Source organism: Nicotiana sylvestris, chromosome 8, assembly GCF_000393655.2.
Source record: "Nicotiana sylvestris chromosome 8, ASM39365v2, whole genome shotgun sequence".
NCBI lineage: Eukaryota > Viridiplantae > Streptophyta > Magnoliopsida > Solanales > Solanaceae > Nicotiana > Nicotiana sylvestris.
The window spans coordinates 122,958,651-122,978,234 of record NC_091064.1 but is presented as its reverse complement, the minus strand read 5'-3'; positions in this window follow the sequence as shown (position 1 = coordinate 122,978,234).

Below are 19,584 nucleotides of genomic sequence, written 5' to 3'. Positions count from 1 at the left end.
GAGTATTGTGGAAGCTTGTCACTCTTTGCCCTATGGTGGCCATCATGGCGGGGCAAGAACGGCGTCTAAAGTGTTGAGTTGTGGTTTCTATTGGCCTTCTTTGTTTAAGGATGCCGGTGACTTTGTGAAAAGATGTGATGAATGCCAACGTGCCAGAGGGATTTTGAAGAAAGATGAGATGCCCCTTAACACGATTCTAGAGGTTGACATTTTTGATATTTGGGGGATAGACTTTATGGGACCATTCGTAAGTTCTTGTGGCAACACCTACATCTTGGTAGCGGTTGATTATGTGTCGAAATGGGTTGAGACCATAGCTTTGCCAAATAATTAAGCTCGAAGTGTGGTGGCATTCTTGAAAAGGAGTATCTTCACGAGGTTTGGCACTCCACGTGCTATCATTAGTGACGGGGGTTCTCATTTTTGCAACCGGGCTTTTGACTCGTTGCTAGCCAAGTATGGGGTAAATCACAAGGTGACCACTCCTTATCATCCTCAAGTGACTGGCCAAGTTGAGGTGTCAAACCGTGAAATCAAGAGTATTTTATCCAAGACTGTCAATGCAAATAGGACCGACTGGTCGAAGAAATTAGATGATGCTCTTTGGGCTTATCGTACAGCTTTCAAGACTCCGATTGGTATGTTGCCGTATCGGTTGGTTTTTGGGAAGGCTTGTCATCTTCCGGTAGAATTGGAACATAAGGCTATGTGGGCCCTGAAAAAGTTGAATTTAGAATGGGATGTCGCTGCAAATCTCCGGGTTGAGCAATTGAATGAACTTGATGAGTTTAGGTTTCATGCTTACTCCAGCTCGTCCTTGTATAAGGACAAGATGAAGTACCTTCACGACAAGTATGCCCGAGGGAAGGAATTCAAAGTTGGTGACATGGTTCTTCTTTTCAACTCCCGGTTGAGGTTATTTCCGGGCAAGCTGAAGTCTAAGTGGAGCGGCCCATTTGAAGTGGTTGGTGTAACTCCTTTTGGTGCCATTGATCTAAAAAATAAGAATGGTGAACTTTTTCGGGTCAATGGGCATCGTGTCAAGCACTATTTGGGCAAGATTGATGACATCCACATCGTGGCACTCATTCATTTGAAATGACTGTGACGGTAACATGCGTCGTGCCGCGACGTTAAATCAGGAGCTTCTTGGGAGGCAACCCATGTCTTTTTCTTTTTCTTTGTTTTTTTGTTGTAGAGTAGGATTTTTGAGATGATAGTTTGTGAACTGTTGCAGGGATAATGTTGAACCAGTGCAGGGCAAAAGTGCAAAATAGTCAGTCTCTGAATATTGCCTACGCGGCCACGCAGCAAAACAGTGCGGTCCGCGTAGGTTTGAGCAGCTGAAGGGTTAAGGCCCAGAAGACCCAGCGCGGCCGCGTGACATTTCTGTGTGGTCTGCACTGGAGGACCCAAAATTACATGCTCTCTGACAAAGTTCCCACGCGGCCACGCACCTAAGCAGTGCAGTCCGCACTGGGATGGCTGAAAGTATCAAGTCTCTGAAGACTTCCACGCGGTCGCGCACCAAAACAGTGCGGTCCGCGTGGATTGAACATCTAATGTGTAGGATGCAAAATCCAGCGTGGTCCACGTCCCTTTTTGTGAGGCCGCGCTGGTAGGTAGGTACTGGGTCAGTTAAATTAGCCCTACGCGGCCGCGCAGCATTTGTGCGCGGTCCGCGTTAATCTGGTTAAGAGATGATGAACCTCTCTACGCGGTCCGCGTGCCATTTGTGTGCGGTCCATGTGAGCCCAGCGCGGTCGCCGTCCAAAACAGTGCGGACCGCGTGTGAAGAGTTCAGAGAGGTCAACATTTGGATATTTCACCTGCGCAGACCGCGTACCATTTCTGTGCGGTCCGCGCTGAACCAACGCGACCACGTACCATTTTTGTGCAGTCCGCGTCGGTTTATTCAGAAAGATATGTATGGGTGTCAGTATACTATGCGGACTGCATGCCTTTTGGTGCGGTCCGCGCTCCTTTGTCTGTGTCGCTGTGTCTGCATTCTTTGCATTCAACTGAACTGTCTACTTCACCTTATGTGCTTCTACTAACAATGTTAGACATGTATTCCTTGCAGACAATGGTTCAAAAACGAGCGGGCAAAGAAAAACAACCTGGGAGAGGTGGTTCCTCCCGAGGGGGGAAAAGTAAGAGGATTGTGAAACTCACTCCAAAAACTAGGGAATTGATAAAGAAAACTCGGAAGATAATTCGGGAAGCTGATAGAGCTGCATCTCATTCCACGGGGAGTGAGTATGCACCTTCACGGAGCATTACCTTGGAGTCTGCCCCCACCCACATGTTCACTTCATTTCAGCTCCATGATTCCCCTTCCCCGGATCATGGTAATATGTAGCCTCCTCCAAGAAGCCGATTAATGTCATCTCGGACTCATCTGATGAGTCCGTAGCAAGAGAAGAAGAGCAATACTCCACATCTCCCACAACTTCATTATCAGGGGAGAGTGGAGGGTATGTTGAGGGGGTGAGCCACAGGTCGGTGGGATATAGCATACTAGAAAACCGGAGGCATGGGCAGACAAGTTTGTTAGTGAGGTTGCTTTCCACAAATTCCGGGAGTGGTGGCCCAAAAGGAAACTGATTCCGGAGAGGAAGTTCATAGATGCCGATCTTGTCCCTCTCAACCCTCATGTGCAAGCACAATTCCGCACTAGAGAGGGTTGGAGCTTCTTCAAAGAACGTGTTGAGATTGTGAATGAGCATATGGTGAAGGAGTTCTACAGCAATGTTCACCATGTAGTTCGGGACTCAAAAGCAACTAAAGTGAGGGACAAGACAGTTGTGTTTGATGGCAAATCGTTGAATGAATTCCTGGGGTTCGAAGAAGAGGATGAATCACAATATTTAGAAAAGCTAGTAATGAAAGAGGAGGTTCGTCCTTGGTTGGCCGAGCACTTGGCAGCCCCGGGTACAGTCCCAGTCTGGTTGAAAGCACAAGAAAAGATCTTTAGGAACACCCTGAACTTTGAAGCCAAAGGGTGGTTGACTTTCGTGTGTAGTCGACTTGACCCGTCTACACATGATCACTCCATTCCCCTTCCTCGTGCTGTCTTGGTAGCATCTATCATGGCGGGTTTCCCTCTGAATGTGGGTAATACTATGTCGAGAGTGATTTCTACAGTTGGTAATGAGACCCAAACAAACTACCCCTTCCCAAACACACTCTCTTTGTACTTCAGAGAATTGAAAGTGATGAAAAAGAAATATGATGTCAAGGTACCTCCGGTGGCCCCGTACTCATGGTATAGTCAGTTGGGTCCAGACAACCCGAAGAGGGGCAAGAAGAATGTGGCATCCACTTCCACCGCACCTGGCTAGTCTGAGGAGCCAGCGGTCATTGTGCAGCCCAGTGAGCCTTCCACCATTCCTGCTACTGATGAGGCATTGCCTCCAGGTCCGTCGTCAACAGCTGGTCTTTCTATTGCAGCTGACCCGGTAGTTCCTTCATCAAAGACTCACCGGTTCACCGCAAACCAGCTCACCCATTCCCTTGCCAGTTTGAACAACTGGATGTCAGCTGCGACATCCAAGTTGTCTACATTGACCACTGATGTACAGGCACAGGGAGCACTAGTTACTATTGAGATTCCTTCCTCCATTGAGGATGCACTAAAGAAGATCCTGGCCAACCAGGAAAAGATGATGGCGACGCGGGATGCCTTGACTAAGGCGGTTGGGGTACATAGCAAAGCGTTGGAGAAATTGGCTCGGGAGCACAGGAAGCTGAGGAAGCAGAAGGCTTCCAAGGAGTCAGTGACACAGTTGAGAGTGGATGTAGACAAGCTCATGGAAGATTAGTTGCCAATTGACCTACTATTTGGGGATCCGGCTGTAGATCCATCAGTAGCACAGGTACAGGAGGAGGAGCAGAGGCCGAGGAAGAAGAGGAAACTCCCTAGAACTAAGGGAGTTGTGATTGAGGTAGCACCGGTTCAGGAGAGTCACTCCATTGCCCCACCAGTTGATGAGCCAGTTCTTGAGCAGGCACCTGTCCCAGCAGCACAGCAGCAGCAGGCCGGGGACCAATCTGAGGTCCCCGCCAGTACAGAGGACTTAGGAGCCACTGACCAGCACAGGGTGACTGATGAGGCTTGAGGGGCCTTTCTATATCCTTTCTTTCATTTTGGTGCTTATTTTGATAGTTAGCATTGGGGACAATGCTAGCTTTTATTCATGGGGGTGTGGCCCTACTATTTTGATTGACTGTTGGATTACTGCATATATTCTTTTACTTTCAGCACATTCGTAGTTGTAGATGGCTTGTATATAACTATTCATTCTAGATGTTCTTAAACTCTATGTATATATTCATTCCCCCTGGTTGTATATTCTACTCCCCTTTTGTACATATTCATTCGGTTTTCATTTTGGTTTTCTATTTTTCGTTAAAAATTTTCGTTTTAGTTGCAAAGTCAGGCTCGTAGCCTTTTTGTTTTGTTTTGGTGTTTGCAATAAGCCCTTGGTTTTATTAATGTCACGGTTCTTTCCAAGGGTAGAGTGTTGTGCGAACCGGGTGGCTCTTCCCAATGATAGATGGCATGACAACCTTCTTAAGGGTTTGAGTCCGTTTGTGATTTTTCTTTTTGATTTTCAAGTTTTTGTAGTTAAGGGTACCTCAGGCAAAGCTTCACTTGGGCCTAGCACATTTTCCTTTGATCCTATGGTCAAAGACATTATGTTGTGTTTAGGATGGTGAAAGTCGTGGCCTTGAGACTCTTGTGTTGACCAAACAATCATCATGTGGTCATTTTGGGCCATTGTGTGCTTGAATCATATCTAAGGTCGTTGTGGGCCCTCGACTCCGTCTTTGGCAATCCTTGAGTGTGTGTAGTGAGAATTCGAATCGTGAGCCCAAGTACCGAGCCGATGGTCTAGAACTTTCCCTGAAGGTTTGTTGAGGCGAAATCATAGGTGGAACTTGACTTGAGACGTGATTATAGGCTCTCCTTGATCCAAAATGCAAAACTTGAACAATTTCCATGACCTACCAATGAAATAATTCCTAGTTCACCCCTTTTGAGCCTTAAACCTTTTTTTTCATGAACCAAGCTACAAGCCTATACCCGTTCTTAATGAGACCCTCTTTTGGCACCCAAATCTTCCCTTGAGTAAATGTCAAATGTCTAAGTTTGGGGGGAGATACAAGAAAGGCATCAATGTGGCGCAAAAGCAAAAGAAAAGGAAGGCAATGAAAAAGAGAAAAAGACAAAAAGAAAGACAAAAATGAATAAAAACCAAAAAGGGAATCCAAGGACAACAAAAAAGTAAAGAAGGTGTGGAAAAGTAAAAAGGAAAAAAGGTTTGAATTGCAAAAGAAAGAGTGACAATGTGTCTCTCAAACCCCTTGAAAGAAGTGAATTATTCAATTGAGTCAAGAAAGTGTGCCAAAATAAATCATAAGAAGTGTTTAAGGGAAGATTGAACCCATTTGAACAAAAACATGTCCTACCTTTACCCAAAGCCTTCACAATGACTCCTCAAAAGCCCTATATGATCTTGAGTTGAGGGAAGCCTTCATTAGTGGATACTTACATAAGGGGCAAGCATATGGTACTTAGAGCCGGACTTAGGGCCTTTTCTTTGTGAGAGATGAGAGAGAAGACCATTCACCTCGATTTGTGTGCAAATACTCTAAAAATGTGAGGTTCACTTAGGGAAAGTCGAGGATGTGTGAGTTTGGGTTCCACAATGACCAAAGAAATTGAGAAAAGTTCCTTGATGAAATGTGTCAACTCTTGATGCTCTTATGTCACACTTGATCCACAAGTTTTCAAAGTTTAAATGTGTTAATGATGCATTCGCATTGAGGGCAATTGTTAGTCCCAATTGATGCTTGTTGAGGTTACTTTAGGATAAACAGGAATTACTTGGGTGTTTTCCATTGAGGGGTAGGTCTCATTTTATTTTCTTGAGGACAAGCAAAGGTTTAAGTTTGGGGGAGTTGATAACTGTGATTTCTACATGTTTTATACCCATTCTTACCTAAACTTTGTGCATTAACTACCATAAATTAGTCCCAAAATGCTTACAAGTTGCGATTATGTCAATTTCATCTACTATTTCTTCAATTTCTGTTTCTATTATGGCTAGCTAAACCCATTAGCTAGGGTTGTGGCTCAACCCTAGTGTGGGTAATTAATGGGTGTGATTGTTTAGTGCATGAATGATGTTGGGTATTTGTTATTTGGATTAATCTTATGTTTTCATTAAGATTTGGTGGTTGCAAACACTAAGTCTAGCTTAGTGAGTCTTGACTCTTCTTGAGAAAGAGAGTCTATGACCCCAAGATTAATTCCAACAAGGAATTGGGATGGACCCATGAGAATGGTAGTCCCAATTAACGGGTTAAACCTCGAGAGAGTAATTACCCAACTTGAACCATAAGTTGCTTGGGCAAATTGGCCTACCCAATTGGTCTCGAGAGAGTCAATTGGGCAAAATCACTCTCTCTACCGAGAGGTGTGAGAGTGGGTGCAAAAGTGCAACGGTTATAGCATAAGTCCCATATTCATCATTCTTGCATTAGGAATCTCTACCCGTTAATTAACCACCTAGGTACTTGCCACGACCCTAGTGTTTTTCTCTATATTGCATACAACTTAGAATCAATATCTTAGCCTAACTTAGCTTTAAACTTGTAGTTGATAAATTGTAGTTGATAGTCAAAAGAAAACCAAAAATGTTAGAAGATCAATTATGAGCTAAAACATAGTCCTAGACCATACAAACACTCAACTCCAAATTGAAGCTCCCTGTGGAAAATTGACCCCGATACCACTATTGGTAAAAGTATTAGCGCCCACTCTTCCTTAGGTTGAGTCCACTACGATCAGTGGACCCTGAGTAGTCGGTAGAGATGCACCTGTCGTAAGTGTGGGGCAGTCCCTAACCATTTGATGGGTATCACCAAACTCAAAGAAAGCTTTCTGTGGGCGTGGCTGTTGGGACTAGCTCGGGCCTGCTCGGCTGGACTGACTGTTGAAGGCACCCCGTACAGGAGGTACACTAGAAAGGGGCTAAGAAAGGTGTTAAACTTGAGACCTCGGAATAACCAAAGCACCACTAGAAGCTTGAAGTGTTGAGTGACTTGGACAGCTCAGATAGCCTCTACCATGATGGGCTGTTGTTGTAGCGTGGCCACCACTAAATCCTCTAGGACCTTGAGGCCTTTTGGCCTCCCTGTCCTCTCTCTCACGACCCTGCATACCCTCCAACCTCCGTGAGATCTCTATCACCTACTGATATGGGGTATCTGTCTCCAACTCTCGAGCCATGCCGAACCTAATACCATAGTTGAGCCCTTCGATGAATCAGCTGACTCGGTCCCTAATTATAGTAACCAAAGTAGGTGCATGCCTAGTCAAATCACTAAATTTGACAACATACTTTGATAATGACATAGTACCCTAGAGCAGCTGCTCAAACACCGCACGCCATGCATCCCGAATGGTCTGGGGAACAAACACTCTCAAGAACATCTCTGAAAACTAAGTCCATGTAAGTGAAGTTGCCTCAGCTGGGCTCCTCCTCTACTCCTAATAGCTGGAAAGTAGTGAAAAAAACTCCGTTCATTTCCACAATGTCCATGGTGTGGAGAATACGATGGCACTTCTCTAGAAAATCCTAAGCATCCTTTGAAGCTAAGCCACTGAAAGTAGGAGGATGATACTTCTTAAACCTCTCAAGTCTAAGCCGCTCATCCTTAGATGCCACTGCCCTAACCTTGGGCTGAACTGGAACAACAGATAGCATTAGCATAACCTATAGGACCCTCTACTCTAGGGTACGGGTCGTGGGAGTCTGAACTCCTTCCCTAGCCTAAGATGTGGCTGGTGCAAGTGGAATCAACCTCGCCTGAGCTAGACTACCGAACTTGCTCAAGAACTGTACGAGGGTCTCCTGAAGTTTAGGGATAGCAACAAGCGCCTCGGGATCCTGTCCCCAAACTGGAGCTACTGGTGGCTCCTCTGTCACATCTGAGCAGGTGCTCTAGATGAACCACGTGCCCCTCCTCAGCCTCGGCCTCTGCCCTGGACCCGGCCTCTTGCGGCTCTAGCAGGGGGCACAGGTGTCTGATCTTCGGATCCGACAATGTGTGTCCTCACCATCTGTGAGAGAATAGAAAGTCCAAGAATAAGATTTTGAAGTCAACATATTCGACGATAAGGAATCAAGGAAATGAAGTTTCCTAACAGTTCTGTAGCCTCTCGAAGATAAGTATAGATGTCTTTGTACCGATCTGCAAGACTCTACTAAACCTTCTTATGAATCGTAATACCTATGAATCTAGAGCTCTGATACTAACTTGTCACGACCCCAATTTCCCACCGTAGGATGTCGTGATGGTACCTAGTCTCAACGGCTAGGTAAGCCTAACATGCATAGAGAAATAGTAGAAATACTATGAAAACTTCAAATTTAAACCTTCACACTATTATAATAACTCAATAATACAATAGGCAACATTTTCCCCAAAACCTGGTGGAATGGAGTCATACGCTCTACATGAAAGCACTAATAGTCTCGAAATACAATATTGTTTGATACAAGAAATAAACATTAGAATGTCTAAAATAGAAGGTGACTCCAAGTTCTGCGGACGTCGAGCAGGTATACCTTGAAGCCTCCAAAAGAAGCTACTCAATCAACCTCTAGCATCCGGCACGGGCAGACGTACCTGGATCTGCACAAAAAGATGATGTAGAAGCGTAGTATGAGTACACCACAATGGTACCCAGTAAGTATCAAGCCTAACCTCGGTAGAGTAGTGACAAGGTCAGGTCAAAACACCTACTCGGACATAATAAACAAAAGGAAACATAACCCTAAATTGAAAAAAAATTACGTATTACGAAGGCTTAGATCAGATCTAAAAGAATGATATTTTTGCTTGGTTAATTCAAACTAGTGGTTGGTCAATGAGACTCCTAGCTTAATTTAGATTGAAAACAAAACAGATTTATGTATTATAGTCATAACAATAGTAATGGTTTCAAAGTAGATAAATAATAACGAGAAGTAAAAGAAGGCAGAGAAATAACCGATACGAAACAAGTTAATAACATAGACTAATGTCAGAATTGTAAGCATAGAGATAACATAATGGAAGCAATTGAAGGGAACCACCAAAATCAAATATGGATCTGAACTTAATAGATAAGGATGAATAAAAGCAACAAGAAGTGTTTCACCAATAACTCTTTACAACGTGAGATAAACAACAAGAATCACCAATGAGGTACTGCCTCATACACAACAAGAATCACAACCGAGGTACTGCCTTGTATACAACAAGAATCACAACTGAAGTACCGCCTCGTATTCACATTTCTCAATTTCAATCACAATCTTTCCTTATACTACTGTGTGAGTCTTAAATTTTAATAGTTTTGAAAACATTTTTCCCGAAGTCTCTACACGCTCTTTGGCCAACCTTATCACGCTACGTGGCTTCAAGTAATTCTCTTACAAGCAACATGCACATAAGTCCTGCCTTATGATGCCACATGCACATTAACGCCTATCCTTATGCCGCTGCATGCGCATCAATATCACATCACAATTACAACTCGCACCACAAGTGCCCATTTGTCACAACTTGCCAATAATCAACAATATCAATGTTTTCACAACAATAGCCCATGGCTCAACCACAATGTGCACAAGAATATCGACAATAACAATGAATGTAAATTTCTCAACAAGAAAGATATCTCAACAGTTAACACTTCGCTGATAATGGCTTTCACAACATCTACACCAATAACTCAACAATGAGAGAGATAATATGTAACAATGATATTAGTTAAGAGTAACTCATAATGGAATAGATAACATGTAATGATAACTTCAAATAAGGATAATCATCAATGAAAGAGATAACATGTAATTATGACTTCAACAATGATAAATGAACAATAGAAGACACAACATGTAACCATGACCTCAAATAATGATAAATCTACAATGGAAGAGATAACATGTAACAATGAAAGAGGAAACAACTTCAAATAGGCATATAAGAGCAAAACAACAAGTAAGAGGTAGGACAAGTGTTAACAAAGTCATTTAAGGCATGTAAGGATAGACCAACACAAGTAAGAGTAGATTGACTATGAGAATTTAGAACATGATATGATAATTCAATTAAAGCATGGAAATAGTTTAAGTAGCCTAAACCGGTCAAATACCACATTTAACTAGTGTATGTACTTCGTGTATCTCTCGAGTCTGAGATGTTTCCTCCTCAGATGCAGTTTCCCTAACCTCGGATTGAACTGGGACAACCGGCTACACTAGTATAACCTCTAGGACCTGGTCAACCCGGACCTGCAGCTCTAGTGTGCGGGCCGCGGGAGTGTGTGCTCCTCCCCAAGCCTGAGATATGGCCCATGCAAGTGGAATCAACCCTCTTGAGTCAGATTACCAAACATGCTCAAGAACTGGGCGAGGGTCTCCCGAAGTGCAGGGGTAGCAATAGGCACCTCAGGTGCCCCCCCCTAGTTGGAGCTGCTGGTGGCTCTTCTGTAGCAGCTCGGGCAGGTGCTTTGACTACACCACATGCCCCTCATCGGCCTCTACCCTAGCCCCAGCCTCTCGCGGCTCTAGCAGGAGATGCAGGTGTCTGATCGTTAGATCCAACGGTGCTTTTCCTCACCATCTATGAGAGAATAGAAAGACAAAGTTTCAGAATTCGTAGTCAACAACTTTGCACACTAAGGAATCAATGAAGTGACGTTCTTCCTAACAATTCCATAGCCTCTCGAAGATAAATACACATGTCTCTGTATCGATCTGCGAGACTCTACTAAACCTACTTGTGACTTGTAACACCTATGAACCTAGAGGTCTGATACCAAGTTGTCACGACTCCAATTTCCTACCGTATGATGTCGTGATGGCACCTAGTCTTTAAAACTAGGTAAGCCTAACATACATGCATAATTTAACTGAGATAATGATAAAACTTTCAAATTAACCAAGAACTATAATTAAAAAAAGACTCTGCAACTTAACAAAACAAAACTCCCAAAATCATATGATACCTAGTCACAAACTCTACAAGAGTATACTGAAAATCTCTACACAATAGTATCTATAAAAAGGGAAACTAAAATAGAACTAGATATAGGGTGACTTCGAGGCTAGCAGACGCCGGCAGGTATACCTTGAAGTTTCCAAATCTGAGCTCAACTCACTGGTACCTAGGCTGGTAAGAAATGCCTGGATCTGCACAAAAAGATGTGCAGATGCATAGCATGAGTACACCACAATGGTACCCAGTAAGTATCAAGCCTAATCTCGGTGGAGTAGTGAAGAGGTCAGGTCAAGATCCTACTGGAATAAATAAGAAAACTGAACAATTATATATGAAAGTATGATAATGAAAAAAATAGTGGAAATAATACAATGAACCAAGGCAATTATGACATCACGGAAGAAACAAATAATAAAATGCCAAGGAAACAACGCAACAAAACACAAGTGATGTAATTGAAAGGTATCAACAAGAATCACTACCGAGGTACTGTCTCGTAGTCTCATTTCACAAATCAAATTACAATCTTTCCTTATATCACCGCGGGAACCTTGCATTTAGTTTTGAAAATCATTTTTCCCAAAATAGCTACCCGCGTTTTAGCCCACCTTATCACACCGTGTGGCTTCAAGTAGTTCCCCTACTAGCAACATGCGTATCAAGCCCACCTTATCTCACCGCATGTGTTTCAACCTCAATCCTTATACCAGCGCATGCGTATCAATATCACAACATATCACAAATCACACCTCAAGTGACCAATACCACAACTTGCCAAAGAAGTCAACAATAATAGTGTTTCCGCAATAAATAGCCCATGGCTCAACTACAATATGTACAAGATTCTCAACAATAGTAACTGAAAGTGAATAACTCAAGAAGAATGGTATTTCAACAATTTACAACTTTGCCTCAATGTGACTCATGGCCTTTATAACTTCAACACCAAAATTTCAACAATAAGATGTTCCAAGAAATAACAACTTCAAGTAAAGAAACTCGACGGTTAAATAAGGAATAAGGAATTTAGAGAACAATAGCTTCAACTAAGCATGCGAAGACAATTAGCAAGTAAATGATAAGACAAGTATTAACAATGTCAAGTAAACCATGTGAAGATAGACTAATGATGATGAATATAACATGTTATGGCAACTTAATTAAAGGCATGAAAGGAGTCCGCATAGCTAGAATCGGTCAATTACTACATTTCGCCCGTGTAAACACTCGTCACCTTGCGTACACGGAATCAACATATCACAATTAGCACAAAACAACACCAATCCTAAGGGGTAATTCCCCCCACACAAAGTTAGGCAAGACACTTACCTCAAAACATGCTAACTCAATCCACTAGTAAACTTTCTCCGCGATTATCCAACTTCGAACGGCCCGAATCTAGCTAAAATAACTTCATACCATAAATACAAATTATAGGAAGCTATTCTAAACAATAAAGTTGCAATCTTTAAAGAAAAATAAAAAATCAACTCAAAAAGTCAACCCCAAGCTCACGTCTCGGAACCCGATCAAACTTACAAAATCCGAACACCCATTAGATAACGAGTCCAACCATACTAAAATTACTCAAATCCGACTTCAAATTGCCTTTCAAATCCCAAAAATTTGATCTATGAAGTTTCACACTTTTTCCTCAAATTTTCCAACTCAAATCACTAATTAGATGACAAAAATAAAGATGGATTCATATATAATAGCAAAATCCGAGTTAGAATCAATTACCCCGATGATTCCCTTGAAAATACCTCGAAAAATAGCCACAAACTGAGCTCTCTAGGTCCAAAAGATGAAAAAATGAGATAAAACACTCGTTTTTGAAATCTAACACTGCTGCCCAGTTAACCTCTTTCGCGATCACGGACAAACACTCGCGATCGCAAAAAACAAATCTCCCCAGCTCAATAAAACCTTCTTCGTGATTGCGTGAAGCCAGTTGTGAACGCGATGAACAGCTTCCTCAACCTCCGTGATCGCGTCCTAAGCCACGCTAACGTGATGAACAGCTGGTGCCTCAGCCTCAGCCCCAGCCTCACCTTCCTTATATGCAAACTCTATAGACCTCACGTGTTCGCGATGCCCAAGCTCAGCAAACTTCGCAAACACGAAGAGAAAAATCCTAGTACTCACTGATGACTCTACGCGATCGCGGGGGAACCTTCGTGAACGCATAGAAGGAAACCAGAACAGTAAACCAACAATCCTAATTCAAGAGCAAATGGTCAGAACTTAACCCGAAACACGCCCGGGGCCCCTGGGACCCCGTCCGAACATACTAACAAGTCCTAAAATATGATACAAACTCACTCAAAGAGTCAAATCACATCAAACAACACTAAAATCATGAATCGCACATCGATTCAAGCCTAATGAAGTATTGAACTTCTAACTTCAAAAATGTGACGACCCGGCTGGACGTCTTAAGAATTTACGCCCTGATCCCTCATTAACTGCCTTCCTCGAGTTTATTTCTGCTATTTTAATTTGCCGGGATGTTTGGTATTGAGTATCGGAGAGTTTTGGGACACTTAGTCCCTAAATGAGAGCTTAAGTGTTAGAAAGTTGAACGTAGTCGGAATAGTATGAAGACGGCCTCGGAATGGAAATCTGATGGTTCCGTTATCTCCGTTGGGTGATTTAGGGCTTAGCGGTGTGTTCAGATTGTGTTTTGGAGGTCCGTAGCTAATTTAGGCTCGAAATGCCGAAAGGTCAAATTTTGAAGTTTCTGGTTTGATAGTGAGATTTTGATCTGAGGGTCAGAATGGAATTCTGGAAGTTGGAGTAGCTCCGTAGTGTTGAATGCGACGTGTGTGCAAAATATTGGGGCATTCGGACGAGGTTTGATAGACTTTTTAATTGAAAGCGTACTTTTAGAGTTTTTGGAATTCTTTGTCTTGAATCCAATGAAAAATAGGTGTTTTGATGTTGTTTTGAGTGTTCCGAAGGTTGGAATAAGTTTGAATGAAGTTATGAGATATGTTGGTAGGTTTGGTTGAGGTCCCGGGGGCCTCGGGATGATATCGGATGGTTGACGGAAAGATTTTTGGACTTTTGGAGTTGCAACTTCATCTGTTCTTCTGTCATAACCACACATGTGAGTGTGGGACTGCAGGTGCGGAGCCGTAGAAGCGGAGGATCTATCACAGAAGCGAAAATGGGGAAATTCAGCAAGGACCGTAGAAGCGGTAGGATTTCCGCAGGAGCGGTACCGCATCTGCTGATGGGGAGTCACAAATGCGGAAGATTGGTTTTAAGTGAGAAGTCGTAGATGTGACCCGTGTTCCACAAAAGTGGGACAGCAGAAGCGGTCCTGGACTGTAGATGCGATAACAGCTGGGCAGAAATATGAAATTTCCAGGGTTTAGTTTCAAAAGTTGAAAAATCGATTTGGAGCTCGGGAGAGGGCGATTTTGGGAGGAAATTGAAGAGGAGATCAGTGGGTAAAAATTCTTTAACCCTTTCTAGTTATATTCCATCAATCTATAGTTAGTTTCATCATTTAACTTCGGATAGGAGATGAAAAATTAGGGAAAAGTTGGAAGAAAGTTCTTCGACCTAGAATTAGACTTTTGATTGGGAATTTGATCTTAGATTTGGATAATTTTGGTATGCATGAACTCGTGAGAGTATGAGGATTCTAAAAATATAAATTTTACCCGATTCTGAGACATGGGCCCGATGGGCGTTTTGGTTATTTTACCTAATTTTGTGTATTAGCTTAGAATTTCTTTGTAGAATTAGTTACTTGAAGTGTTATTTATATTTTGAAATTGAATTGAATAGATTCGGGCCATTTAGAGTCGAGTACTCATGGCAAGAGCGTGGATTCGGATTGATTTTTGAACCGGTTCAAGGTAAGTGGCTTGTCTAACCTTGTGTGGGTACCTTCCCCTTAGGATTTGGTATATTGATGTTTGAAAGGCCTTGTACGTGAGGTGACGAGTGCGTACTTGAGCTATTGTTTAAAATACGGTTTTCTTTAAGTACTTTCAATTGTGTTCCTTTTCCTGTTTCATTTTACTTGCAATTTAAACCTAATGTTTACTTAGAAAAAGCATGTCTAATTGACTTAACTGGTTATTTGCTTAAACTTCCTTAATTGAATTATGTGAAGCATGTTAGATTAGAAGTACATGTTTCCTTGATACGAAATTGAGCTTAATTGAATATTCTTGTGTTGCTGTTGTGTGTTTTATTTTGGGACTACGGGACGGCATCCCGTGAGATCCCCTGTACGTATTTGTGATTTGGAACTGAGGTGCGGGATATCGAGAGATCCCTGGCACGTATATTGAGGATACTAAGAGATCCTCGGGATACCAAGAGATCCCTAGCATATATTGAGGATACCGAGAGATCATTGGGATACCGAGAGATCCCTAGCATATATTGAGGATATCGAGAGATCCTCGGGATACCGAGAGATCCCTAGCATATATTGAGGGTACTAAGAGATCCTCGGGATACTGATAGATCCCCGGTAATTTCCTTGTGATCGTTTTTTCCTCTATTTCAGTTATTGAATTCCTTGTTTTCCTATATTAAATTCTTAGTGTTAGTTTTCGACTGTACTACTTATCTTATACTATCATAACTTATATTTTTATTTTATCTCAGTAGGACCCTGACCTTCCTCGTCACTACCCGACCGTGGTTAGGCTTGGCACTTACTGAGTACCGCTGTGGTGTACTCATGCACTTTCTACGCATGTTTTTCATGTACAGATCCAGGTACCTTGACTCAAACATACCATCCTTGAGGCGAGGCGACCCTTCAGAGACTTCGAGGTATATATGTCGCATCCGTAGACCGAGGAGTCTCTCTCTATTCTCTCTTGTAGTTACAGTCCTTCTGTATTTACTTGTTTTAGAATATTCTGGAGTTAGAGCACTATGTAATATCCTTAGCTTGTGATTCATGGGTTTCCGAGTTTTGGGAGAGATATATATTGGATTTGAGAGTTATATTTTGTATGTCGAGCGGCACTTTTAAAATGTTGTTTTATTAAATTAGTTCTGTTTTAAATTGTATTCTTCCGCAAATTGGTTTTTCTTTCGAGTTTTAGGCTTACCTAGTCGGAGAGACTAGGTGCCTTCACGATGGTTCATGAAGGGCGAACTGGGGTCGTAACAAGTTGGTATCAGAGCTCTAGGTTCAGAGGAGTCATGGATCACAAGCCGGTTTATTAGAGTCTCACTGATCGGTACAGAGACGTTTGTACTTATCTACGAGAGGCTATATAACCGTTAGGAAAATTTCCACTTCATTTGATTTCCTTGTCGTGCGAGATTTTGATATCACAATTCTAAACTTTTATCTTCTATTCTCTCACAGATGGTGAGGACACGCGCTACCCGAGATGATCAGGCACCCGCACCCCCTACTGCAGCCGTCAGAGGCCGAGGCCGGGGTAGAGGCTGAGGACGCACACGTGGTGCAGCTAGAGCTACCACCAGCAGTTCCAGCCGGAGTCCAGGCATCTGACACGCCTACTGCTACTACTACTCTAGCTCTTCAAGAGACTCTGGGAAAGTTCATGAGCATGTACACCACTTTGGCTCAGGCAGGGTTGCTTCTCCTTTATGCAACTACATTATAGATCGAGGGAGGAGCACAGACTCCCGCCGCCCGCGCTCCTGAGCAGTGAGTTCATGTTGAGCAGGTCCCTGAGATTATTCTTGTACAACCTGTAGTCCGAGATCAGCCCGAGGACAGGGCAGCGGCTTCCGAGGATGAGCGGCTGAGGCTTGAGAGGTTCAAGAAGTACAAGCCTCCTGTATTCAGTAGTCTAACATTGGATGATTCTCTGGGATTTCTAGATGAGTGTTACCACATTCTCCGTACCATGGGTATATCAGGATCGAGCGGGGTTTCCTTCACTACTTTCCAGCTTCGAGGGGCTGCCTATGAGTGGTGGCGCACCTGTGAGTTAGACAGTCCGGATGAGGCTACTTTACTAACTTGGACTCAGTTTTTAGATCTGTTCCTGAGGTAGTATGTTCCTCAGAGCCTCAGGGACGCATGGCGCACAAAGTTTGAGCATTTGCGCCAGGGTGCTATGACTGTCTCAGAGTATGTTGTCTGTTACACTAGTTTGTCTAGGTATGCACCAGCCTTGGTTTCTACTGTTCGCGAGAGGGTTCGCCAGTTTATTGAGGGCCTTATTCCCAGCATCAGGTCTAGCATGGCTCGTGAGTTGGAGGTGGAAATTTCTTATCTGCAGGTGGTAAGCATTGCTAGGAGGATTGAGGGTATACATGCTAGGGAGAGAGAGGAGAGGGAGGCCAAGAGGTCTCGAGGGTTGGGCCATTTCTCTGGTGCCCGTGCCCCAGCATTAGGTCGTCATGGTAGGGGTTATATGTGTCACCCTGTTCATTCAGCTCTTCCAGCAGTCAGTGGTATTCCAGCTCCTCCTAGACCTCAGGAGCCTTATTATGCACCTCCCGTGCCTCCTGCGCGGGGTGCTTTCAGAGGTCAGTCCAGCAGACTTGGGTCGAGCCATTCACAGCCACCGCGTACTCCCAGAGCTTGTTTTGAGTGTGGTGACACACGCCATGTGGTGAGGGATTGCCCTAGACTTGGGAATGCACCTCCACAGACTTTTCAGCCATAGCGTGCCCCATAGAGTTCTCAGGCTATGGTTATAGCTCCAATTGCTACCCCACCTGCTCAGCCAGCTAGAGGTGGAGGTTAGGGATGTAGAGGTCGCCCTAGAGGGGGAGGCCAGGCCAGATACTATGCCCTTCCTGCTCGTACCGAGGTTGTTGCCTTCGATTCTGTCATCACAGGTATTATATTAGTTTGTCACAGAGATGCATCGGTTCTATTCAATCTAGGATCCACTTACTCTTATGTGTCTTCTTATTTTGCTCCGCATTTGGGTGTATCTCGGGGTTCTTTGAGTTCCTCTATTTATGTTTCTACTCCTGTAGGAGATTCTCTTGTTATGGATCGCATTTATCGGTCGTGTTTGGTTGCTCTTAGTGGTTTTGAGACCAGAGTCGATTTATTGTTGCTCAGCATGGTAGATTTTGATATTATCTTGGGCATGGACTAGTTGTCTCCCCATTATGCTATTCTTGACTGTCACGTCAAAACCGTGACGCTGGCTATGCTAGGTGTACTGCGTGTTGAGAGGAGGGGTACTTTAGATCACACTCCCAGTAGAGTTATTTCCTTTCTTAAAACTCAGCGTATGGTTGAAAAGGGGTGTGACGCGTATTTAGCCTATGTGAGAGATGTTAGTATTGATACCCCTTCGGTTGATTCAGTTCCAGTAGTACGGGATTTTCCCGATGTGTTTCCAGCTGATCTTCCAGGCATGTCGCCTGATAGAGATATTAATTTTTGCATTGATCTATTGCCGGGCACTCAGCCCACTTCTATTCCTCCATATCGTATGGCTCCTCCTGAGTTGAAGAAGTTGAAGGATTAGTTACAAGAATTGCTTGATAAGGGTTTTATTCGGCCCAGTGTATCACCTTGGGGTGCTCCTGTCTTGTTTGTGAAGAAAAAGGATGGTTCTATGCGTGTGTATTGATTATCGCCGGTTGAACAAAGTTACAGTTAAGAATCGTTATCCTTTGCCTCGTATTGATGATTTGTTTGACCATCTTCAGGGCACACGGGTGTTTTCTAAGATTGACTTGCGCTTAGGTTACCATCAATTGAAGATTCGGGAGCCATATATCCCGAAGACTGCTTTCAGGACTCGGTATGGTCATTATGAGTTCCTTGTTATGTCATTTGGGATGACCAATGCCCCAGCAGCCTTTATGCATTTGATGCACAGCGTGTTTCGGCCGTATCTTGACTCGTTCGTCATTGTCTTTATTAATGATATTCGGGTGTATTCCCGGAGTTAGGAAGATCATGAGCAGCACCTGAGGACTGTGCTTCAGACTTTGAGAGAGAAGAAGTTATATGCTAAGTTCTCGAAATGTGAGTTTTGGTTGGATTCAGTGGCATTCCTAGGCCACGTGGTGTCGAGTGAGGGTATTCAGGTGGATCCGAAGAAAATAGAGGTCGTGCAAAGTTGGCCCAGACCATCCTCAGCTATAGACATCCGTAGTTTCCTTGGCTTGGTGGATTACTACTGCCGTTTTGTTGAGGGGTTTTCATCGATTGCAGCCCCTATGACCAGACTGGCCTAGAAGGGTACTCCATTCCAATGGACGGAGGAGTGTGAGGCAAGCTTTCAGAAGCTCAAGACAGCTTTGACTACAACCCTAATTTTGATACTGCCTACAGGTTCGGGGTCTTATACGGTCTATTGTGATGCCTCGAGGATTGGCCTCGGAGCGGTGTTGATGCAGGACGGTAGGGTGATTGCCTACGCGTCCAGACAGTTTAAGGTACATGAGAAGAATTACCCTATCCATGACCTTGAGTAAGCTGCCATTGTTCACTCCCTGAAGATCTGGCGCCATTACTTATACGAGGTTCTCTATGAGATTTATACTGACCATCGGAGCTTGTAGCACTTGTTCAAGCAAAAGGAT